This window comes from Oryctolagus cuniculus, chromosome 2 (genome assembly GCF_051225735.1).
Source record: "Oryctolagus cuniculus isolate XC-2025 breed Fujian yellow rabbit chromosome 2, ASM5122573v1, whole genome shotgun sequence".
NCBI classification, from domain to species: Eukaryota; Metazoa; Chordata; class Mammalia; order Lagomorpha; family Leporidae; genus Oryctolagus; species Oryctolagus cuniculus.
This window is the reverse complement of record NC_142868.1, coordinates 80,956,337-80,982,139: the sequence shown is the minus strand read 5'-3', so window position 1 is coordinate 80,982,139 and position 25,803 is coordinate 80,956,337. Positions and strand designations below refer to the sequence as shown.

General features: G+C 47.3%; 1 long non-coding RNA gene across 2 annotated transcripts; it reads right to left on the bottom strand.

The window, feature by feature from the left end:
• On the bottom strand, positions 1-25,803 carry LOC103352208 (uncharacterized). 2 transcript variants are annotated; one of them, XR_016229986.1, is made up of 4 exons: positions 25,230-25,803; positions 17,581-17,687; positions 2,120-2,559; positions 1-1,020 (listed from the first exon to the last, which is right to left on the bottom strand). It is a non-coding gene; the product is annotated as an uncharacterized LOC103352208 (long non-coding RNA). The 2 variants fall into 2 exon arrangements; XR_016229985.1 differs by lacking the exon at positions 2,120-2,559.

The window sequence follows — 25,803 nt, the reverse complement described above, 5'->3', positions numbered from 1 at the left end:
TGGCTTCTCACATGTATATTAATTAGAAAACGCCCTTAACAAAGAGTAAAGCTCTCAATCAGATTCATTTCGATATCCAGCCTAACACATTCGAGTTGTCAGAATTTTTACAATGCTTCTAATGAAGAGTTCAGCGTAATGAATCGTACAATTAGAACAAAATGGGGTTCTAATGAGCAATTATCATTCTAAGCAACAGCATCCCAGGGTTTTGTATTCTCCTTCTCTCACACTGGAAGCTAACAAGTAGTCATGAAAAAAAAAAAAATCGGGAGGAGTGTGCGGAAGTGGCACAGCACGCGATCACAATGACTCCTAGCAACCCGGTCTCCCCCTAGGTTCGCAGGTGGCACTCTGGCGCAAGAAGATGGCTTTTCAGGCATGGTCTCAATCTCTCCTGACCGCAGAGGGCTTTCACACGCAGGAGCTGGAGCTGGGTGGACAATCAGCGAATGAGAGCCTCAGACTGAGTCTCCGCCGTGGAGCACAATGCCTCCCTTCTGCCCTAGGAATGTGTGGCGTCTCCAGCAGTAGGCGGTAAACGGGCCACAGGCACTTTGCTGCTGTCAAGGATCCGAAGGAAGAACAGCAAGTGAATGGCTGAGCAGGTTCAAATAGAAGCTATCCTACACTAAATGCCCATCTCGTAGGGGCCGGCCAGCATTTTGCTAGATGGCTTGCAGTGCGTTATTTTTGTATTCTCACAATGCACATATTTTACGGTTGGGATAAGCCGAGGCTTAGAGATGCGGAGGGAAGTGGCCGGAGGTGCCTGGCGTCCCGCTCCAGCTGGCCTTCTGGGAAGAAGCCATTCTTTTGGCTCGACTTCTCCTGGCTTCCTCGCAGCTGCACGCTGTGACCTGGAGCAAGCTGTTTGCTCACTGCCTGCTTTCTGGAAACTGCTCTGTACCAACTCCCGGACACTGATTATGTTGTAGCCTAGAGTTATACAAGGCCAGGGCTCTGCGTTCACCATCTGCTTGATGAAAACGGTCACTGGTACTCGTTAAGGTGTTTCTGCTGCAGGAAAAAGGAAACATTAAATCATAAAGCTTAAATAGTGGGAAAAAATCAGGGGCCGGCTCTGTGGCACAAAGGTTAAGCTGCCACAAGGCAATGCTATCATCTCTTACCAGAGTGCTGGTTCAAGTTCCCGTTGCTCTATTTCCACTGATCCAGCTCCCTGCTAATTTGCCTGGGAAAGCAGCAGGGGATGGCCCGAGTGCTTGGGCCCCTGCTACCCACGTGGGAGACCTGGATGGAGTTCTGGGCCCCTGGGTCCAGCCTGGCTTATCCCAGGCTTGTGGGCATTTGGGGAGTGAACCAGCATATGGAAGATCTCCCTCTTTGTCTCTTCTTCTTTCTGTCACTGTGCCTTTCAAATAAATGAACTTTTAAAAGAAAAAAAGAGTAAAATAAAAATCATGTCACATATAAGAGGCCCTGGTTTAGAACCTCTGTGGTTTTGGTTAAGTCAATGACTTCACAGGGTCATAGAGCCCTGGGTGTCAATTTCCAGAGCTTGGCACTGCTTCAGCACGGTGCCTCCGGGGCTGCCAGGTGGCCACCCCGTCCCAGGCACTGCGTCCTGATGCAACAACATCCCGTGGAAGAGGAGGAACAAATGCTGATATGACTGAACTTCAAAATCAAGGTGACACTTCCAGGAACCCACTGGCAGGCTGCCCCGCACGCCTCACCGACCAGAACCGGATCATCCCTAACCTGGTGGCTGACAAGCAGCACTGGCCTTACATGATTAGATTAGACTAGCTGGGGTCCGCTCCGAGTCAGATCAGGAAGAGGCAGACATCTGGACAAAGTGTGGACTCGCAGAACGCAGAGTCAGGAAAGAACTGGCCGTTGGGTGGAGAACTGACAGTGACGTTACCCAAGAAGAGAGTGTGGCACGTCCCAGCAGGACTGTCATATACAGTCAGGGCTTCTTTTTGCTGCATTTCCCGCTGTCTTCCAGGTTGGAAGCACAGAGAAACCACGAACCATCATCTCCATTCTGGACCTCAAGCAAGTGCTATGTGTTTAGACAAGTGTCACATTCAACTATTGATACTGCAAAGTGGGAACAGGCTTGGGGATCCTGGAAGAAATGGATGTTTACCTTTTGGTTAAGGTAGAAGAGATGGGCTGTGGTTAGCTTCTCAGAAGCATGCTGAGAGCTGCGACTCTGGGGTGCTGAGAGCTGTGACCCCCGGGTTCTGAGAGCCGGGACCCCCGGGTGCTGAGAGCCGGGGCCCCGAGGTGCTGATGGCAAACCCTTGCGATGTCATTTCAGTGGTGACTCAACACGGTGGAGTCAGCGGGTTGCCCGGCTCTCCTCTGTGACATGACAAATGACGGAGGCTTCAACTCTCCTGGCCTACCCTTGGTGCCATCAGCAGCACCTGATCTGTGTTTTAAGAAGAGGTATTTTCTTCCCCCATATTTCAGTTCAGTGATGGAGGTCATACACGGATATCTGAAGCATCTTTGATGCTCTCAAGGATTCACGAGATGCTCCAGTCCGTGCACAGGGTGTCAGTCTTCGAAGAAAACGGTTGCCTGTGAGGAAACAGAAAACTCCCTAATCATCAGCCATTAAGCTTCTCAGCCTCGACGAACAGCCAAATACATGGAAAAGAAAGTCTCTCTAAAACACAGATCGGATGATAGCACTGTTCAGAATGCTTTCATGGTATCCCGTGGTCTACAGAACAAATGCAGACAATTCAACCAAATAGCCAAGACACTTTGGAATCTCGTCACTGTCTCTCCTCCGCTCACTTTTCCCAGTCTTCCCGGACCGCTCGGTGTTTCCAGTGGGCATGAACTTCCACACCACCATGCCTCTGTCTGCCCGTATTCCTTAATTTCTCCCATCTAAACGCTGATTCATCCTTTAAGGGTTAGATCATCCAAGTTCCTCCAGCAACCTGCCCTTCTCAGTGCTCCCGTGGTGGTTAACAGAAATCCCCAAACTCAGGTATGTGGGGTCCCTTCTCGGGTCCCACTGCTGTCTAATGCTTTTGACAGCTGGCCCCTAATAAAGGTAAATTTCTTATGAATGAAATAGCTCTCCTAAAAATCATATATTTTCCTCTTAAGCAGAGGTTGCAATACCCTTAAGAGCAGCACCTCTGTTTTCTTGCAGACGTGAGATTAAGTTTGTAGCAAATGTGTGTTTCTGCCACTTGCTGGCCATGTGTAGCCCTTCTGCATGATGGTGAGTGACATTAGCAGCCAAGTGAAGAGGGGAGCGGTGGGAAGAGCTGTTCAGAGGAGCACGGTCCTGTCCCATGCTGGCTCTTTCTCTTCCTTTGGGAAGTGGCTTAAGTGTCACTCCTCCCCTCGGCAAGGCCTTCCCCGCTGCCTGCTACGGGAGGGCCAAACCTCCCCAGATAGTAGTCTCTTAATTTTCTTCTCTTCTTCCCTTCTCCTTCTTCTTCTTTTTAAAGATTTATTTATTTTATTTGAAAGGCAGAGAGAGAAAGAGAGAGAGAGAGAGAGATCCTCTATCCACTGGTTCACTCCTCAAATGGCTACAACGACTGGAGCTAGGCGAGAAGCCAGGAGACAGGAGCTTCTACCGGGTCTCCCATGTGAGTACAGGGGCCCAAGGACTTGGTCCATCTTCCACTGCTTTCCCAGGCACATGAGCAGGGAGCTGGATCGGAAGTGGAGCAGCCAAGGATGGACCCAGCACCCGTGTGGGATGCTGCTATGCCACAGCACCAGCCTCAGTGTTCTTCTGAGACCTGACCTCGAATTGTAACTAATTGCTTGGTGGTCTTTTAAAAATTGTTTATTTTTACTTTATTTAAAAGGGAAAGAGAGAGAGATCTCCCATCTGATGGTTCACTCCCCCAGATGTCTGCAATCGCCAGGACTGGGCCAAGCCAGAGCCAGGAGCCCAGAACTCAATCTGGGTCTTCCAGATGCGTGATAGGACTCAGGTACTGGAGCCATCACTGCTGCCTCTCAAAGTGTGCATTAACTGAGAGGCTGGATCCGAAGTGGAGTAGCTGGGACTTGAACCAGACATGCCAACATGGGGTGCAGGCTCCCAAGCAACAACCTAACTGCTGTGCTGATCCCACTTTCTGCTTGGTGTTTTTGAATTCAGGTTAGATTGGAAGCATTGTAAGGAAGGAAACCACATCTCTTTTGTTCACCACTGCTTCCAGATTCCCAGCTCATGTCCGGCTCACACGATAACAGGTAAGGTAAGAAATGAGATAGAAGCACAGACTTAAAAAAAAATGCAGTTACTATCTGGGAAAGCCATTAGTTCAAATTTCAAAGCCTCAGAGTCACAGTGGTATAACAAGCAATGCTACTTCTCAGAAAAGGCAGAATTATATTTAGCACAATGTACTTAAGACAAGAGGAACATGAGTGACCTGTCTACGTAGCATGGTTAAAACAGATGACTTCATATCAATAGGAGAAGGCTCAGTTAACTGGAAAAAAAAAAAAAAAAAAAAAAAAACAACAACAACAAAAAAAACAAACAAAAAAAACCAAACCCAACAAAATTCCTCAGAGATCAAATAATTGACGTGCTACAAGTCATTCTTCCACTGATTCATTAGTTCGTTTCTCAACAACTATTTCCTGTGTGTCTGTCAGAATACTTTTCTAGAAATTGCTGGAAATTCTTAGAAGATGACGAGCTCCTTCTCCCCCATGACTCGCCATTGAAAACAAGAAGGGAAGTGAACCTGTCTGCCGTCTCCTGAGATCAGGTGCCTGACTACTCTCTAGTTTCTTTTTTTTCTTTTCTTTTCTTTTTTTTTTTTTTTGGACAGGCAGAGTGGACAGTGAGAGAGACAGAGAGAAAGGTCTTCCTTTTCCGTTGGTTCACCCTCCAATGGCCGCTGTGGCCGGCGCACCGCGCTGATCCGATGGCAGGAGCCAGGTACTTATCCTGGTCTCCCATGTGGGTGCAGGGCCCAAGCACTTGGGCCATCCTCCACTGCACTCCCTGGCCATAGCAGAGAGCTGGCCTGGAAGAGGAGCAACCGGGACAGAATCCGGCGCCCCGACCGGGACTAGAACCCGGGGTGCCAGCGCTGCAGGCTGAGGATTAGCCTAGTGAGCCGTGGCACCGGCCCATACTCTCTATTTTCATTCTGGGTCCACCGGAGCACCTGACATGGAACTGGAAGGCAAGTGACTTGTTTTATAAACACAACTATTCTCCAATTATACCAGCTCTTCTTCTGATCGTTAAGGGAAAAGATACAATTCATCCTAGAAATACTCAGTGGGTGTTTGCTATATTAAACATACATAACCAGAGTTCACCTTTCTGTGAACTTCCCCCTGATGAAACAGCATTTCCTACCAAGCTCTCCTCTTTGTCACTCAGTTCCTGTTGGTCTGAAGGCTGTTAGAGGCTATCAGTCACAAGCCAGCTAGATTTCTTGGAAGTCCCGTGGCCATTAGGATGCTCTAGAGCTGCTTCCAGTTTGTTCTTTGGATTTGTCAAAATCACCACCTGTACCTCACCCTCCCTCTTGGGTCAGCAATTCCGTACTGGAACCTAGAGTGAGGGGGGCTCTGAGGTGGGAGATACCCATCTCATGTACAGGGCAGGTTGAATACTACTGTTGAGTCTTCCAGCTCAAGCAACTCAAGTGTGTTCCCTGAGAGACATTTCAATGGGGTAGAAAGAGCTGAAATAGGAGTCCAGACAACCTGGTTAGTAGATCTGCCCCCAACGAACCACGTCACTCAGGTCAAGGTTCTCAACTTCTACATTTGGACCAGAGCTTCATCCAAAGTTCCTCCCAACTCTAAAACCCCTACAGGTGTATTTTGTCCCCTAACAGTATGGGTCCCCTTGATGAATATCAACAACTGATGTGGCAAGAGTCTAGTTGTAGCTACTCAGAACCCAGCGACTGCTGGCTGTCCAGCAGAGATCCATGGAGATGTCCAGTATGGCAAGGTGTTTCTTTGATGCTTCTCAGTCTCAACATGTGATTTCTGTTTCCATGAAGGCTTTTCTACAAAACAGAAAGTCCTGTGATATTTTTAAAGTTACACAAACAACAATTTTGAAGGGAAGCAGATGGGAGCGGCTGGGATTTGTACTATGAAGACAATGAGCTGCAGAACCCACCTCTGTCCTGGCTAGTGCCGAGATCCTGTGTCCCTGGTCTGTGACTCCCTACTTGGCTGTTCAGACCGTCTCCTCTCTCGGCTTCACCATGGAGATGGATATCTGTGCTTCTTGAATATGAAGCAACAGCACTTAAAGCTCCTTCATTAAGTAACCATTTAACTATCAAGGTCATGAAAGAGAATGAGATGAAGTGCTCAACCAATCACCTGGAGTTCGTTTTTTTTTTTTTTTAGCAGCGTTCATTGTGACGGTCACGGCTATTTCGCTAACAGAAGGAGAAAAATCAACACCTGGTTTCTCTTTGCCAAACACATGGTTGCCTCTGCATCTAAAAGCAGAGAGTTTTACTAAGTCAAAGAGGCCGCCTTGGGGTCCAAACCGCCAGCGGCAAGACTGACAGGTGACCAGGGACAATCCCAGTTCTCATCTCACATAGATGGCCTGCTTCGTCTCCTTTTCCTCATGGGGTTTGGCCCAGGGACACACTGGCCCGGGGAGTACCCCCTGTCACTTCCTTTGTTCCTTGAGCCACAGTCCAGAAATCGCTCACGATGCTGGTCCAGCCTGGGGAGAAACCACTCCCTTTCCATCAACCCCCACCAGGCGAAATGATCAGACATCAATTAGTTGGCTGAGTGAGGACAAAATAATTGAACTGGAACATGTTGCTGGCACAGTTTCTCCAGCATTTATCTAGCCCTGCAGCAGTGAGCAATTTTCTCATGAACGGTTGTTAATTAGAATGGGTTTGTTTCCTTTAATGGATTGATAATTCATCCTATTACATTTTAAAATAACTTTTTAAAGTTGGCTTCGTCGGGAGAGAAACGGCACAAGCTGAAGGGGATCGTGGTAAAGGTCAGGTGTGGATTTTTCTACCGCAGGATTCTGCTGAGCCCATTTTTCTAATGCGATGCCATCTAGAAAGCTTCCAGAAACCTCATAGTGGTGCTTCAAGGGATCGCACCATCTGCCCGCGTTGCAGGCAGGGTGAACTACGCAGCAGTGCTTTTAGGAGGCAGAGTCAGGGAGTGTGTTTTACACTACGTGACTAATGTGGTCTCCCTCCCCTTCCTCCACCGGGGGAGGTGGGGGGGAGAGCTCCAGAACACACCTACCCAGATGACAAGACAACGTGACGGAGTCACATGCTCCATTCGGCCCCTTTTGTCTCACAAGGAGCTGGAGGGACAAGAAATGACAATAGGAAACACTATTTTCATAGCAGTAATGTGTTCTGGAAACTTCTTAGAGGTTTTCGCACATGCTAACGCCTTTTTATCTCAGCAATAACTTTACAGAGTAACAGCTGCCACTGCCCCCATTTTAAAGTGGCTGAGACACAGAGGATTTAAGTCAGAAGTCCAAATTCATAGACAGTGGATGGCAGAGTCAGGCCTCACATTCAGGACCTCCAACTGTAGTTCCCAAGCTCTGTACCCTTTTATAAATCGTCTGCTAGTCAGGAGGGACCAAATTCCAGCTGCAAAGTGATCCTAGAAGTGTCAGCTGCACAGAGATCCCAAGGGAAAACCATACGCGGAGTCTTGGGCATTCAGATCCACACAACCCCTGCTGTGGTTTGGCCTCTTAGCCCTTGATACGACACTTGATCTTAGCCAAAATGCCGAGAAGTGATAGCCCTTGATATATATACCCTTCCCCCAAGTTCGGACCTTCTCCTACTCACATATCTGGGGGGGGGGGGGAACATGTCTCTTCATCATTGCAACCTGCATCTTCCACCAAGTCGAGGTAAAACCCTCCCTTCCTCCAGATTCCCGTCCCTGGGGAAATTAGCTCATCTGCTCTCTTCTCTCAGGCCCTCCTTCAGTTTCACCAGGTTCCCAGGGGCTCCAGATCTCCTCCTCTCTCTGGCAGACAGATGGCTGCTAGAAGAAGCCTCAATGCTGACCCCCAGATCAGCCAAGGGTCCCTGAAGGTCCTCGTCCAGGACTAGGACTCACTGGGTCCCATTTCCCACCGTTGGTGCCTGTGATTGTCTAAAAAGGATGGGAAAAGCAAGGGGACAACACAGATCGGGGGAACATCTCAGAATGAGGACTGACATCGTTGTCGCCACGGAAGAACAACCAATGGCTTGTCCAGGGATCTCGGGCAAGAACTTGAGTTTCTAGAGCATGCTGCAGGAAACCTCATTTAACTCAGACAACCAGGGGCAAATGTTAGACTAAGTTAGAGACTGTTTCCAACCATTTACGTCTAACAGGCAACCCAAGCCTAACGTATCTGAAACTACACTTACTGTTCCCTGCTAAGACACCTGTTGTGCCCTGATCTTGGTAGCTGCTGAATTCCTTGTCCTTCACATCCCATAAGCAGGTCCTGTTGCCATGATTTTTACAGTACTCTCAATCCTTGCATTTATCTTCCTCTTCTGTCTCCTAGGTCCTGCCACATTGTCCTCACCTGCCCTCCGAGCTGATCCCCCTATCCCATGTTGCCCTCTGCACATTCACCACACAATAGCCAGTGCACATTTTAAAACTATGTCGGGGGCTGGTGCTGTAGCGCAGTATGTTAAAGCCCCAGCCTCTAACACCAGCATCCCTATTGGCGCCAGTTCAAGTCCCGACTGCTCCTCTTCTGATCCAGCTCTCTCTGCTATGGCCTGGGAAAGCAGTGGAAGATGGCTCAAGTCCTTAGGCCCCTACACCCTTGTGGGAGACCCAGAAGAAGATCCTGGCTCCTGGCTTTGGATCAGCTCAGCTCTGGCCGTTCCAGTAATTTTGGGAGTGAACCAGCATGATGGAAGACCTCTCTCTCTCTCTGGCTCTACCTCTCTCTCTGTTACTCTTTCAAATGAAAAAAAATCTTAAAAAAAAAAAAAAACAAACTATGTTGGATCCTATGACTGTCTTGCCTGATATCTTCCAGTGCCTTCCAACTGGTCTCTGCAGTTCTGGCCTCCACTAACCATTATGACCTTCCATATCCCACTACAGTTCTTGCTTCCAAATTCCATTCACCCCAGGCCTGGCTCCCTATTGTTCTCACCTCTGGGCGGCTGCACCTGCTGTTCTCTCTGCCTACAAGACTCTTCCCAAGATATCTACGTGGCTCATTCCTTCTCATCATTCAGACCTTGACTCATGGATCTGGAGAACCCACGTCACTCTACGGACAAGGACGATGCATTTCCCGCCTGTATTGGGTAATAGTATGTTTTCTTAAGGGATTTCCAGATTGGTCTTTGGCTCTGCCAATGAATACAGCTGAAGAGCAGCATCTCAGAGCAGTCGCTCCCCTCCAGGTTGAATTGCCCATCGCTGGGGCCCACTTTTGACCCCATGGCTATGGTTTGCTTTTTTCAGAGCACCGTGGACACCTGGAATGACTTCTTCCTGTATTTTCTGTCTTTCTCACCAACAGCAGGGTGCTGGGCTGCTTGCCTGCTGCTCCACCCTCAGCACCCAGAGCAGTGCCAGGCCACCCCACAGCATGGCACATGGCTGGGCTGTGAAGGCTGTGAGAGGCAGCGAGGTGCACAGGGCCCTGAGGAGTGGAAGAGTTAGGTTTCCTCCATGACCAGCTCTGCCAACTTGGAAACATGGTCAAGGATAATAATGGAGATGCCTTCAAAATCTGAATTCTGGGTGCAGGCATTTCACCCAGCAATTAAGACACCCTTTGTACACCCAGCTCCCTATCAAAGTGCTGGGTTCCTTTTGGCTCTGCTGTTGACCCCAGCTTCTTGCTGATGCACACTCAGGGAGGCAGCAGATGATGGTTCAGGTACTGGGACCCCTGCCACCCACATGGGAGACTTGGATTGAGTTCCTGGATCCTAAGTTTGGCTAGTCAGGCCAAGGTGGGCATTTGGGGAATGAACCAGTAAGTGGCAGGTCTATGTCTTGTATGTCTGTTTCTCAGGCTCTCTTTCTCTTTGTCCTTCAAATATACATAAATAAGTGACAATATACCCTGTTTTCCCATGTTATGATCATTGTCACGAATCGCTCACTTTGTGATATTGACATCTTTCTTTTTGAGACAAAATAGTATATATGGATATGTATATGATGTCTATAATTGATGCAAATGTGGCAAATGTTTAAAATGTTAGCTTCCTAAACTAAAAAAAAAAAAAAGAAAACAATTTTCAAAAAAAGAAAAAGATCTAAGTGCCTGAATTTGTGGGAAGGAAAGTCTTGACTAAGAAGAAGTTCTTGCTACTGAGCCTTCATTCACAAAAAGATCAGAGCAGCTTGTGGGCCCTGATCCACTTTATGAATCAAAAGAAAATGGTTTATGGTTTTCGAAGTCTCTTGTATTTGGTTCTAACTCTTTGTAAATTGTTCTCTAAGGCACAGGGAAGAGCACTCAATGGGTCACAGAATTTTCTGGAGAACAGCTCCTTCCGCACCTGCCCTGGGTGATGGGATGTTTATTAAAGTCGATGAGATCTGGTCAGTCTTGTGACCACCAAGGAGCTGGCCGAAGAGCACCGTGAGAACAAAGCTCACCACTGAGCCCCTCCCTGCACAGGTGAGCAGTGGAGGTCCAGAGGATGCTGTCCGATGCCTTCCCGGGCACATGCAGGGGCTGGTCTGGAATCCAGGGCTCTAACTCCCAGGAGCTTTTCCGCCCTCTCTTCCAGCCTGTCGTGAACCTCGTCCCTGAGGGAACCACCTGGGCTCGTGCCTCCTCTGCTGAAGCTCACACAATGCTTTATTCTTTCGGCTTACAAATGTTTGAGTGTCTGCTTTCCCAGATGCCCTCTGTCTCACAGTGTTTTCCTCTGTGCCAGAAACATCAAAGGGTCCAACTTCAATAGCCCTGCTTCTAATTCATATCCCCAAGATCAGGAACTGTGCCCCACAACGTCAAGCCATTGCAAACACACGAGGGTACTTCAAGAAAGTTGTGGAAAATGGAATTAAAAGATAAGTTTATTTCAATGCAGAAAAATGTTGAAATCCATGCATACCGAAGGTCCTCAAAACATTCATGGAGAATGCATGGACTTCAAGATTTTTTTACACCAACATAAAGCTATCTTTTAGTTCCATTTTCCATAAAATTTTGAAGAACCTTTGTATATGAGTCAGTCGATAGCTTAAAAAGAATAGAGCCAATGCTGTGGCGCAGTAGGTTAATCCTCCACCTGCGGCACCAGCATCCCATATGGGCGCCAGTTCTAGTCCCGGCTGCTCCTCCTCCCATCCAGCTCTCTGCTATGGCCTTGGAAGGCAGTGGAGGATGGCCCAAGTCCTTGGGGCCCTGCACCCACATGGGAGACCAAGAAGAAGCTCCTGGCTCCTGACTTCAGATCTGCACAGCTCCGGCCGTTGCGGCCATTTGGGGAGTAAACCAGTGGACCTTTCTCTCTGTCTCTCCCTCTCCTGTCTGTAACTCTACCTCTCAAATAAATAAATAAATCTAAAAAAAAAAAAAGAATATATATGGGGTGGGCACTGTGGCTCAGTGAGTTCAGCTGCCACTTGGGATGCCCACATCCAATATGGAAGGGTTAGTTCAAGTCCCAGCGACACTGCTTCCAATACAGCTTTGGGCTATTGCATCCAGGGAGACAGCAGCTGATGGCGCAAGTGCTTGGGTCCCTGCCATCCACGTGGGAGATCTGGACCGAGTTCCAGCCCCTGGCTTCGGCCTGGCCTCGCCCTGGCTGTTGTGGGCATTTGGGGAATAAACCAGTGGACAGAAAAATCTCTGTCTTTGTCTTTTTCTCTCTTTCTCTGTCACTCTGCCTTTCAAGTAAATAAAAATAAACAAAGAAACATTAAAAATTAGTAAATCTGTGAATGAAGGTTTTAGAGGTTTGGGGGACAAAGTTGATCTCAAAGAACTGCTAAGCCATGATCTTGAAAGGGATGAGGCCAGCTTTGTGGTGCAGCAGGTAAAGCCACTGCCTACAATGCCGGCATCCCCTATGGGCACCAGTTCGAGTCCCAGTTGCCCCACTTCTGATCCAGCTCTCTGCTAATGCATCTGAGAAAGCAGCCAAGGACAGCCCAAATGCTTGGACTTTTGCATGCACGTGGGAGATCTGGAAGAAACTTGAGCCTGGCACAGTCACAGCCGTTGCGTCCATCTGGGGAATGAACCGGTCAATGGAAGACCCCTCCCTCCCTGTCTCTCTCTCTGTCATTCTGTCTTCCAAATAAATCTTGAGAGAGAGAGAGAGAGAGAGAAAGAGAGAGAGAGAGAGAGAAAGAGAGAGATGCAATTCAGGTAGGGAACTTGACCTTTCTGTGTGAAAGAAAAGACTAGAATTCTTTTTTTTTTTTTTTGACGCTCATGCCAGAGTTGAGTGCTGGCCAAACAGTGTTACACTTAGCTGCCTCTTTGCTAGTTTCAGAATGAAATTACATTTGATTTGATTATATAAGAACAGAGGCGAGACTTTGGCCCGAATAATATCACATGGCTATTCTTATCTAAAAGTGTACATAGAGACTTTTTTCATGCCTAAAATACGGTCAGTCCACATCCAGATGTGTCAAACATGCCAGCGTGGCATGTGGCTCCTTTCTCCAGGCCCCCTGCCCAGGGTGTGGAGTGGCAGCCTGGCCCTTGCTGGCCTAGTCAGAGAGCAAGCAAATCCAGACTTCCCAGGAACTGCGGAGCTGCTCTGTCTTGGCTCCAGGTCCTCAGCCAGTTCCCTGCCACACACGGCTCCCAGGTTGCGATTTAGTCACAGTTCCGGCTCCGGCTTTGTCTACACTAGGCTCTCGCTGGGCTCCGAGGATCTTCGAGATCAGGGACCTTCAGTTTACCTTCCAGTTTCTGAGGGAAAACGATGCAAATGGCCCAGCTGGCCACCCGGAAACACTTTTCCCTGCCTGATGCCTGGATTCAAGCTCCTGCTGGCTCCCGTGGTGACTTCAGGGTCTTCTGAGGGTGCACGCTACACCTGGACTCTCTGAAGGGCCTCCATGGAAATGCAGGGACTAAAGTTTCCAATGCAAAGCAGAACCTGGGGTCTAGAATCTGATCTGGTACTAGGTCAGCCCTGGGGTAAAACATACGTATGGAAACTCTAGAGGATCAGTTTGTAATAGCTTTGCATGGACAGCTCTGTGTTCAGTCCTCCATTAACCATCTCCCCTGATGGATCATCTTGGGAAGTCAAATTTACGTACCATAGACTGACCATCATGATGCTGAATGAGCATGGGGCCATGTGGTGAAGCTTCGGAGAGAGCCTGAAAGGAGGAGTCAACGCACCCCATGTGGCCCTGATCCAATTTCCCACTTGAACGTCAGAGTTATACAGAGGGAGGAGAGACAGAGAGAGAGAGAGGTCTTCCATCCGATGGTTCACTCCCCAGTTGGCCACAACAGCCGGAGCTGCACTGATCTGAAGCCAGGAGCCAGGATCCTCCTCCAGGTCTCCCACACGGGTGCAGGGGCCCAAGGACTTGGGCATCTTCTACTGCTTTCCCAGGCCATAGCAGAGAGCTGGATCAGAAGTGGAGCAGCCGGGACTTGAACCAGTGCCCATATGGGATGCTGGAGCTTCAGGCCAGGGCGTTAACCCACTGTGCCACAGAGTCGGCCCCAACCTCAGATGCTGTCACTCCCTGTCTATCTCCTTGGCTTCACCTTGGACACTGCCCCTTCACTGCCTTGCTCTGCTCCTTAGCTCTGTCCAAGGTTTCTCGGCCTTTGCTTTGGTCTTCTCGGAGAGACTCCTTCTTGTCACTCGGATCTCAGTGCAAGGCCACCTCCTCGGAGGAATCTTTCCTTGTTCTTTCCTATCCCTGAGTAGGTCCTTGAATAGCACTTACCACCGCTGATCGTACTGACTGGAACACCCTCCAGCAGACGGTTGCTTCAATAAAAGCAGAAACCTTGCCCGGATCAAGCACAGCCGTAGCTGACACACGCTGGGGGCTCCAAGAAGCAGCCCCCATGAAGAATTTATCAAGGCTCTGCTTAATTACCTTTGTTGTTTGTTTATTGCCCATTTCAAACCCTGGCTCCCAGGGAGCAAGGGAGGAACATGTGAGTCCAGAGCTTGAAAGCTAAAGAGACTGTAACTTGCCCAAGATGGCATGGTTCTAAGTGGTGAGTTGGGTTTTAAACCCAAACCTGTCTGGTTCTAGCTCACAGGTTTCTTCTGCACCAAGCAGCCATGTTAGGAGTTGGGAGCCCAAGCGGAGCTGGCCTGGGAAGGATTTCAGCAAGGAACTCTGGACCAAGGGTTGGCTGGTCTTTGCAGGGCAGATGAGCTGAGCGGCCCCTGTGGGGAGCAGCCCACCACCCATCAGCTGAGTGACCCTGCAGGAAACTCAAGTTCTCTGAATTCTCGCTTCTTCCAGCAGACAACGAGATCTAGCAGGTCTATTTCACAGGGCAAGGATCAGGATTTCATGAGATCCTGTGCTTCGTGTACTTAGCACGGTGCTTGGCACACAGTAAGCCCTTGGTAAATAGTGACATCACCGTTATCCCTGTAATCTGGGAAAACTTTGCTTACTCGCAGTTTCTTCCAAAGCCATACTAACCCCTGACTGCCAGTGGTGGGTCAAAGGGCCTCCCAGAATAACCAGTTACTCCCTCTTGCAGGCAGGAGCTAAGAGTACACACTTCTTTTTTTTTTTTTTTTTTAGCAGGCAGAGTGGACAGTGAGAGAGAGAGACAGAGAGAAAAGTCTTCCTTTGCCGTTGGTTCACCCTTCAATGGCCGCCGCGGCCAGCATGCTACACAGATCCGAAGCCAGGAAGCAGTTGCTTCTCCTGGTCTACCATGGGGTACAGGGCCCAAGCACTTGGGCCATCCTCCACTGCACTCCCTGGCCACAGCAGAGAGCTGGCCTGGAAGAGGGGCAACCGGGACAGAATCCGGCGCCCCAACCGGGACTAGAACCCGGTGTGCCGGCACCGCAGGCAGACGATTAGCCTATTGAGCCGCGGCGCCGGCCATACACTTCTTTTGATAGTTATGGGGGAAAGGTCCTGGAAACATCATTTGAGAGAAATGAGAAGTGGTCTTTATAAGCAGCACCACCAAGGGGGGCAGACACTTGGTGCAGTGTTGAAAACACCACTTGGGGTGCTTGCAACCCAAATCAGACTGCCTGGGTTCAAGTCTCAGCTCTGTTTCCTGTCCAAACTTCTACGTACATTCTGAGAGGTGGTGCTTGGCCCTACCACATGGGTCCTTGACACCCATATGGAAAGCCTGGGTTGAGCTCCAGGCTCCTGGCTTTGGCCAACCAGGCCATTGTGGGCATTTGGGGAGTGAACCAACAGATGGAAGATCTCTGTGTCTCTGTCTCTTTCTTTTTCAAATAAACAAAAGCAAATTAAAATTTAAAAACAAAGGAATCCCCGCTGAAGCCTTAATGCACACGTGACTACTAACCCTGGCTTAACTGTTACCACCACCTCTGCCATCAGTGACCAGGGCTAAGTTTATTTTAGTGCAAAAATTCAAAATCCAGGCATAAGTTTTTTTCATCATGTGCATTTTCCACAAACTTTTAGGGACTCCTCACATGCATGTATTTCAAAAATTTTGCACCAAAATTTATCTTTTAATTGTATTTTCCATGCATATACATCATATAGATGCCTTTTATAGTAGGAGTATTTGCTGTCTAGTGAAATCACTCAGTTTGTCCAGTGCCCTCCCTTCACCCCTGGGGAGGCTTTGGCACCACAGAGGTGGCCCCACAGGCTCTCTGCTGCACTCTGGGCGGGGAACTCGGATGCTGCAGAATTCATGGCTAGCTGGGGCTTCTTCAGAACCTCATTCCTGGAACATGGCTTGGTGACAAAGGGCCAAGTCACACATCATGGCAGCGTTCTCAGAAACCCCGGTCAGGTGCAAGGCTGGTGCCCAAGCACCTGGCCTGAGAGGTGTGGGTCTCCTTGGGAATTCTGCAGAGCTTTGGTTAAGTCCAAAACCAGTGTCTGTATTTGTGATGAGCAAGACCTCGTAAGGAAGGGCCAAGACTTTGTCCAGGCCAGATATTTGCCAGCAAAGATCCCAGCATATAGAAGTATGCAGAAGTCTAGAGACAATGCACAAATACCAGGTTCCTGGGGCTGAGAATTAAAAAACAGGGTGCGTGGTAGTCCTCAATAATGGAGAAACAAAGTACGGGTCAGGAATCTGAGCAGGAGCAGGAAAGCCAGATAGAATTGGACTTCAGGCTGCACTGCAGCCTTTCTGGTGTTCAGCGACCCATTTTCTCACAGGCTCTCAGCCCCAGAGTCGGTGATGGTAAGAGGACACCTCATTTTTGTTTGTCACCCCTCGGCCCGGGGACCCGAGTTCTCCTGTGTTTGCTGGCTTCCCCAGTGGAATCCCATCCTCTCGCCTTTGTCACCAGGTTTCTAGTACACATGGCCAGTTCAGGGGCATGCTTTTCGCTGTTAATGAGTAACTTTTATGTTATCGATAAATGTAAAATGCAAATTAATTGACTTCCATTTCGTATCAGGGCACTTTCAAAAGTTTGTGAAAATCTTCCATTAAAAGATACTTATTTTGTTGCAAAACAATTTTAAATGCATGCATAGGTTTTTCATAATATGTGTTTCCATGAACTTTTTGAAGACCCCTCATATGCATGATTTCAAGTATTTTTGCACCAAATAAGTTAATCTTTGAATTCCGTTTTCTATGAACTTTTTGAAATATTTCATATTTGTTTCTGTTTTAGAAACTAATCCTAATTCTGCCTTTGTCTGCCACCTAAGTTAGGTGCCCTTTTCAAGAGTTCTCTTTGTATGCTGTGCTATCTCTTCATAATTTTGGCTACAAAGATAAAGAAATAATTGAATAGTGATTTGTTTGGGTATCTGTCTCCTTGAAAGGCTGTGAGGCCTGTGGGAACAGGGACTTCACCTGCCTTATTCATTGACTTAACCCTTCGTGACTCATACAGTGCCTGATAAACAGTGAGTGTTCATAAGTATTGGATGTATGAATGGATAAGTGAATTAATAAATGAGGCAGGTCATAGGCAGACTTGGAACTGTACTTTAGGACTGAAATTTCTCCTCTGGCCTCTAACCTATGCTGTCTAAGGACTGACCACCTGGTGCACCCCATCTATCCCAGCTGTTCGGGATCAGGTGTCTGCCTCTACACCTTCCATCCTTTCATTTTTAAGGTCATTTCCCTCCACCAGTTTGCTCCTGTCCTCACTTATTTTCCTATCTTTACAATGCAATTCCTCCCATCTCTATTTTCTGGCTTCTGAAATGGGCCTGGCTTTCGGTGGATACTCTGCGTCCACGGTTTGCTTCCTTACCCTCTAGGCTAGGAATGTTCCTGAATTCTGAGACCGCCAGGGTTGCATCATCTCTTCACTGAAGATCTCGTGAGAACTTATCTAGCTCCCATAGAGGTTCAACCTGGCCTCATTGAACAACCTGGTCACTTGGCCCGTGTGTCTCTACACACGGATTTATGTCACAAAGACAAGGTGACTCTAGTCGGCATTTACTTACATTATAAAGTAGAAAATTCAAAACTTCTTCCTTCTCCAAAGCTCAGAGCAGTTTGTTCAGAATGGAGCTTTTTAATGATGGAATGGAAGATAGAGAACTGGGAAGACCTAAGACAAGAGCATCAAGACAGGCAATTAAAAAAAAAAATCACTGAATTGGTCAAGAAGCATACATAGACTGAGTGTAACCATGGACAAGCCCCTTAACTTTTGTGGGACACAGTCTCAAAAGTTGTAAGATGAAGGAATTAAGAGAATTTCTCAAGTTCTTTCCAATTCTTACGATTCCTTAGTACTTTGAGTTTTTCAGGAGAAACTGTTTTATTAAAATATTAAGAAAAATTGCTAACTCTCCAGTGTGAGCATAATCAGGACTTTGTGTTAATTTGCTCATAGGCCAACTTGGATTTACATTCATGCCTTTGACAAAATAAGTGTTGGTTTTTAGAGGTTTTCAATTACCATGAGACCAGTGTATTGACATGGTTCTCAAAGAAATCTCAAAGCACAGGGACCTGCTTGTGAGTCCAGCGAGCTTGTGGTAGATTATTCATTCTTTGGTATTTGGTTTGACATTTATTTTTTCTTTTTCAGTCAAATTGATTTAAATATCATTAGCCCAAAAAGTACCAAAGGGTAATTGCATTGACTGTTCTGGCTCCACATGGCTATTACTTCACAATTCACCTTTTATGGCAAAAAATCTTCCCTTGTGAGCAGGCCAGGAGGGCTGAATGTGAGTCCTAGTTATGTCTTTCCCAGCAGGTGCACAGTCAACTTCAAATGTAACAGCAGCAAATCACAGGATCAGAGAAGACACTTGCTAAATGGCCAGTGATGAGTTTGGAACTCTGTCCTAGAGAATGTGTCATGAGAGGTGGGAATGATGTCGTTGACTTGCATTAAAAGATAAGTGAGTGTAAATAAATTTCACAAATTTGTATGTTTCCATTGGAACACCCGCCTGGTTGAGTACCCTGTGCACAACAGCAGTTAGTTCTAAGATTCAAGTAACCCAGAGTTCCAAGAGCATAGAGTCTTTTGGGATGCAAGACTTAGGACATCTCATATCCCATGGAGCCCAGAAGAAAATAAAGGCACCAGAAAGCCTTTGCCACCTTGGAATTTACATATTTTGGATAAAGTGCTTTTTGGGGGGGTGTCAATTTTTTTTCCAGGGAGAGGGGATCTTTGGGGCAAAAGAGGTCATAATATGATGAAGGCAGACCGGAAACTAAAAGCTCATATTCCTGCAGGCTCTCGTTCTGTGGGGAGTTCATGCACCCCCTTACCCTTCTGAAACCGATCTGTTTATTAATACTTCTGAAATCAATAAGCTGCGTGGGTCCTTGCCATGAATTCAGAGAATTCTGAATACTGGCTCAAGTAGACCAGACAACATGGTGAGTTCTTAAGCTTTTATTCAGTGAGAGAAATGCATAGGAGAGCGAGGGCTCTATCTAAGGAGAAAGGGAAGTCTGGAAATGAACTTGGGGCCACCCTAAGCAGAGAGCAGGCCAGGAGCCACGTGCAGCGAGCGTTTGGTTATGAGCAGCTCAGCACAGGTACTGAAGTGAAGGTATAGTGCATTGGTGGCCCGAAGGCCATGCTCCCCCACGGCACAGAGCAACAAGGGCAACAAAGGTCAACAATGGCAAAAGTAGGGCCGGGCCCACCATGTTCCAGGCCTTCTATCCACTTCCAAAGGGGAGGGTCGCGTAGCCTGACTGGCAGGTGGGCATACAGGTGGGGTCAGGTAGGGGGATGAGATCACACGGGGACGTGGTCAAGGCGTGGTCTTCCAGCTCACAAATCTAATCGATTTTATCCTGTCTGCCTGCCTCCATGATTTCCTTCTTGTCTCCCCCTCATCTTTAAGAATTCCTTTCCTGGGGCCGGCGTTGTGGCACAGGGGATTAATGCCCTGGCCTGAAGCGCTGGCATCTCATATGGGCACCAGTTCAAGACCAGGCTGCTCTCTCTCTGTCTCTACCTCTCTCTGTAACTCCATTGTTCAAATAAATAAAATAAATCTTTAAAAAAAAAAAAAAAGAATTCCTTTCCTGTCTACAGGCTGCTCTTTTCTCATCCTGGTCTTCAAACCTGAAATCTCCAACCCTAGACTTGCAACAGCAACTATCTTAAGGAACACTAGAAAATTCTCCCAGAAAACTAAACCAGTTAACAAACAACTACAACACTGGAAATCATTGAACTTCAAAAGCTTATTGTTATCCACAGGATGGTTCATCAATTCTCTCATGTTGTAGCTGATAGGCAGCCCAGGCAAACATTTCAGCTCCATGACCCCTTGCAGTGGAAGGTGTCCATGGGCCACACTCTTGCCAATAGAAGACAAGTGTGCTCCCTCTGGGAGGTCTGCCCCACCTCCCAAGTGTGCCTTCCACATTCCTCTCCTTTCCTGCTGGCTACAGTCTGGCCATGGCACCTTCGCAACCAAGGAAAATGGCTTAGAGGATGAAGAATAAAGGACAGGCATGCAGCCTGGATTCCCGCATCACTGGGGACGTGGAGCACTGCCCCAACCATAGAGTGAGACGGGACTCAACTTGTGGCTCACCTTAGCCCTTGCATTTTGAGTCTCTTTGTTACAGCAGTTTTTTTTTTTTTCTGAAGTTAATTAGTCAATTGAGCTGTTGGTCTTCAGCAGTTAAACCACAAAGTATCTGGACAATCTGACTTTGGTTCACAACTTTATCATGATTCTGTTGGTGGGAAATCCATTGCAGTGTGACCGCTCCTGAACGTGAGCCTTGCGGAGAGAGGAGTCATGTCTCCCCCTTACTTACAATAGCAGTAGTGAGTATGTGCCAGGCCAAAACTAAATGCTGGGTTACGCTCTACAGTGATGGTGGGGATGGTGACTATTGTGCATTGCTATGAAGCATATCTATATATCCCTGCCTCCCCATCCCTTTGCAAAATTGGCTAGATTCAGCAGGGAGCAAACCTGGTGTTCGGCTCAGTTGCTCTCTGTACCAGTGAATCACACTGGGCTCACACGTGCCCTTCGCCCAGTCTTCAGAATGCCGCAGCGTCTTTCTGTGGGTACCACACTGTTGACAACTTCTGTCACACACCAGTCTCTATAGGAATGTCTTGTTGTCATGACACCCTCTTCTGCCTTTGATGCCTGTGTCCCTCTTGGACTCTACCCCTGCTTGCTTCTAGAACCTTCCCCAGGGTGTGCAAAAGGATCCTTTGCACTCAGGTATCTGCCCCACCTACCTCCTTGCCTCCCACAGCCCCACATTTCCTGAAGCTAAGACCAGCTTCATGTGATCCTGTTGGGATGATTCAATTCTTAAAATTTGTGCAGAATCTTGCAGAAGATAGCTAACTATGGGAAGTGCTCCGAGTTCTCATAATGGACATATGAACGATCTATCTATTCACATGAAGATAGCAGTGGCAGACAGAGGATCTGCGATTTCTTTCTGGGGTACTGGATTGAAACCACAGTAAAAACTCACATGTCCAGAAATTTGCAAGCTGGTAGCCTCACTCATTTTGACCACAATGAAAATACCAGGAGGTAAGGAAAAGGGTCTCCAAGTGACTAACACTGGGGAACAGATGACGGCTGAGTGGAAACCAAAGATGATCCACTTCCTGGACCCTAAAGACACATTTGACTCAGAGGAACATTCCTAAGACTCTTGATCAAAGACTTCGCTTTTTAAAAGTCATATACTTCTTAAAGACCGTACATCATAGGTAATCCGACACAAATTCTTAGGATGCAAAATGACATCTCGTAGGATGAAAGTGATGCTGAAGACAAAGTAAAAAGAAAACTACTGGCCGGCGCCGTGGCTCAACAGGCTAATCCTCTGCCTTGCGGCGCCGGCACACCGGGTTCTAGTCCCGGTTGGGACGCCGGTCCTGTCCCGGTTGCCCCTCTTCCAGGCCAGCTCTCTGCTGTGGCCCGGGTGTGCAGTGGAGGATGGCCCAAGTACTTGGGCCCTGCACCCCATGGGAGACCAGGAGAAGCACCTGGCTCCTGCCTTCGGATCAGTGCGGTGCGCCAGCCGCAGCGCGCCAGCCGCGGAGGCCATTGCAGGGTGAACCAATGGCAAAGGAAGACCTTTCTCTCTGTCTCTCTCTCTCTCAATGTCCACTCTGCCTGTAAGAAAGAAAGAAAAGAAAGAAAGAAAAGAAAGAAAAGAAAACTACTGAAACAGGTATTGCTAAGAAACCCACAAGGCTCTTCCAAGAAGCAGATGCCATCCTAGTCGTGGATATCTTTCTCAACATATTTCTCTGTCACCATCAAACGTTTGTCCCACTTGCCCTTGTGTGTGTGTGTGTGTGTGTGTGTGTCTTCTTTCTGTGGATGCATGGCAAGATAATGCTATGATCAGGATTACACTGTCAGTAGCTTCTTCAGGGAGTGTAACTGAATGCCTACTCTGTCACGTTAAACCAAAACCCCAACCTGATCTTAGAGATCCTCTAGATCACTCTACAACAGATGTCACTGGTATTCCAAACATGACTATTTGTTCAGATTGCACATTTGACCCTTTCAATAGGTTAAACTTTTAAATCCGTGTATTCAATTGTTTGTTTAAATGTAACAGTGGGCAAGACCTAGAGGTAAGATTTTTCAGTTACATTATGTCAAAAACTGAATAAGAAAACCAAAGAGAAAGATAATTTGAGAGTTTGTAGATAATTTCATAACGCTCATCCCCTAATTGTCAGTAGTCTCGGGTGCTCTGAATTTATGTTGGCTATTAGTGTGTCCCTCCTGGCAAACTTTAACACACACAGTTCCACAGGGACCTTGGTGGTGTGCCCCCCAGGAGGTGTTCTTATCTGGGGAGGATTGCATTAGCAATCATACACATGCATGACTTCATGTCTCAGTGGACAACAAGAGGCCCGTGTGGATTAGGGATTCTAACAGCACTCTGTCAATCCATAATCAATTGGTCGATACCACTTAATTGGCATTATTGAAGAAAGAAGAATTTTTCCGTAGATATAAATGCTTCTACACAGTCATGGTTTAGTAGAATGTGCCTTCTCTGGCTTGGCATAAATGTAAATAAAATGATTATTAGAAATCAATCTTGAACAATTAGTTCCTATAGCTGACACTGCTGCAAAGGCTGTAGCTACCCAACAAGATTCTTTAAATTCCCTTGCTAAAGTTGTTTTAGACAACAGGATTTCTTTGCACTGTCTGTTGGCTCAAACGAGGGTGTGTGTGTGGTAGCCAATAATTTCTGCTACATTTGTGCAAATAGGTTTGGTAGTATAGAAACTTAGTTTGGAGAAATCAACATATAGGCTACCTAGTTAAAATACTTAGGTTCCTCTCCTGGCTTGTTCTTTGGTTTCCTTGAGTTTTGCTGGTTTGATGCATGGGCACCATGGCTGAGGGGTCCTTGGTTGAGGAGAATAAGACATCTCTTGGTATGATCCTCCTGATGGTCGCCGTAGTGTCTCCCTCAGGCATTGTCTTCTTAAGAGTCTTAAATGCTTGTACACATGTATGCACTGTGTGTGTGAGAAGTGACCTCACTCTAGTTAGAATGGCAAAAACATAAAGAGCAACAGAAAGAACCTCTCAGTGTTCTTGACCCCATCATCATGACATGTGACTTCCCTACTGAGACCAGAGAAGTCCACTCCAAGAGAGAGTGGCACTAATGGCCAAAGCTTTGGTCACCTCTCAAAATTAAGAGGCTGACCAAAAAGGAGAAATTGTTAAACCAGATAATGAGTCCATCAGTCTGAGGTTGTCTCTGAACCAGAGCTCTGATGTAACTAACCCAAATTTTGCTCGGAAACATTTCTTGTAACTGATTTTAAAAAGCAAAATAATCATAAAAAAGTCTCAATCCCAGCCAACCAACAAATTGGTTACATAACTAGGAACTTCTCATTACACCATAACCAAATAAGGTAAATGCCTCCTCACATAACATCCAGATAAAGTCCAAAAAACTGATAATTTCCCTGCTTTTCTTCTGTGTTCAGCCTATATAATCTCACAGCTTATCCATTGGAGCAAATCTTCCAATATATTGTGACTTTAACTTTAAATTCATGAATTTTTCTTTGCTTAAAAAGACTGTTAAGTTTTGTCTAAAGTTATTCTTTTAATTGCATACATTAAAGGGCTGGCATTGTGGCATAGCGGGTAAAGTTGCTGCCTGTGATGCCAGCATCCCATAAGGGCACTGGTTCAAGTCCCAGCTGCTCCACTTCTAACCCAGCTCCCTGCTAATGTGCCTGGGAAAGTAGCAGCAGATGACCCAAGTGCTTGGGCTCCCGCACCCATATGGGAGACCCAGAAAAAGCTCCTGGCTCCTGGCTTCAGCCTGGCCCAGCCCCAGGGGAGTGAACCAGCAGATGGAAGATCTCTCTGTCTCTCCTCCCTCTCTAACTCTGCCTTTCAAGTCAATAAGTAAATCTTTTCGAAAAATAGCATACATAGCTTCACCACATCATTTATTTCAAATGGACAAAGAATTTTGTGTCATTTACGGTACCTTACGATGCACTGCCTTTGAATGAGAACTCCTTCTTTTTTTTTTTTTTTTGATAGGCAGAGTTAGACAGTGAGAGAGAGAGAATCAGAGAGAAAGGTCTTCCTTCCGTTGGTTCACCCCCCAAATGGCCGCTACAGCCAGCGCTGCACCGATTCAAAGCCAGGAGCCAGGTGCTTCCTCCTGGTCTCCCATGCGGGTGCAGGGCCCAAGCACTTGGGCCATCCTCCACTGCACTCCCGGGCCACAGCAGAGAGCTGGCCTGGAAGAGGGGCAACCGGGACGGAATCCGGCGCCCTGACCGGAACTAGAACCCAGGGTGCCAGGGCCGCAGGCAGAGGATTAGCCTAGTGAGCCGCGGCGCCGGCCCAGAAATGAGAATTTCGCAACTAGAGAGAGCCATCCAGCAGCTGAATGACAAAAACTATGGAAGGAAGCAAATGCAGCAAATCCTGCAGTGACTGCCACTTAGCCAGTCACAGGGCTCAGTCGCCTGTGGCTGTGGTTGGGGTTTATTTTTGTTTACTTTGTGACATTCTCATTTTGGAAGAAAGGGAAAAATCACTAGAAAATAAACATTCATCAGGATTTTAAGACAAAAAGTCACTTCCAGGCTCTATCATTCAATGTTTGACATTCACTACTCCTTTTCTAAGAACTGGTGAGTAGAATTAACCCAAAGGGCTACAAGGTCTTGAGCTAAGCAAACAAAGATCCAGTTTCCTTCTCTGAGTTACACCTGAGAAGGCAGATAGAGAGATACATAGATCCAAACACTATGATCAGCCTTAACAGGCATTTGCTGGCGAATCTAAAGTTAACCAGGAAATGGAACCACAATATCACTCTCTCCCCACACCCCCAGACCCAGTTAACCCTGTATTTGCTAGTCACTGTTAACTCTTCACGTTGCTACATTTATGTATGCACACACATAGAAGTAACAAGGCTGACGCTATTGTTGATTTTCCAACTGTATGAGAATTGTGATTTGATGCACAGAGATAATCTTACACACACATACATATTAGATATAGTAAGGTTAGAGTTAACTATTGCTGGTCAGTTAAGAGTGGGACTTTACAAGAAGAAATAAGAACATGAGCCATGTTAAACAAAACCCTACCCGGCCCTTAGGAAATTCGACTGTGGGTCCTAAGCTTTTTCGCAGCCTTGACCAAGTCCGCAGATGATGCAGCCGCTGAGATGATGAGCCCCAAGCGGTCCAATTCACCACAGCTAAAGCAACCTTGGCCCTAACACCCGGAAGAAGAACCCTGCTTGGGATGTTACCAAAGATATCCTTAGCGAGCACTGTTCTTAAGAGCTCCTGCCAGAAATGATAGGATGCCTCGTTAGGTGCACGATTGACTTTCGGGGGGAGTCCGGATGACGGTGAGGATCTGTTTCCAGCTAGTCGTGGAATCACCCCAAGAGGCTCCATCTAATTGGCTAGGCGGTTGCATCGCTTAGCCAATCGGAATACTCAAGAGGCAGGTTAAGCCATTTCGCCCAATCCAGCCCTGAAGGGCAAAGAGAAGTGTGAATGTCCTGTCCAAACATGCCCTTCCTCTTCCCTCTCCTTTATTTTACTTTTCTTAAACACCCAAACTGAGAAGCCTCAGGCTAGAGTAGAAGAAAGGGGAGCAGCCCTATTTGTTATTCTTCAGTATGGTGCTCTCCTTCCCCCAGCCCCTCCG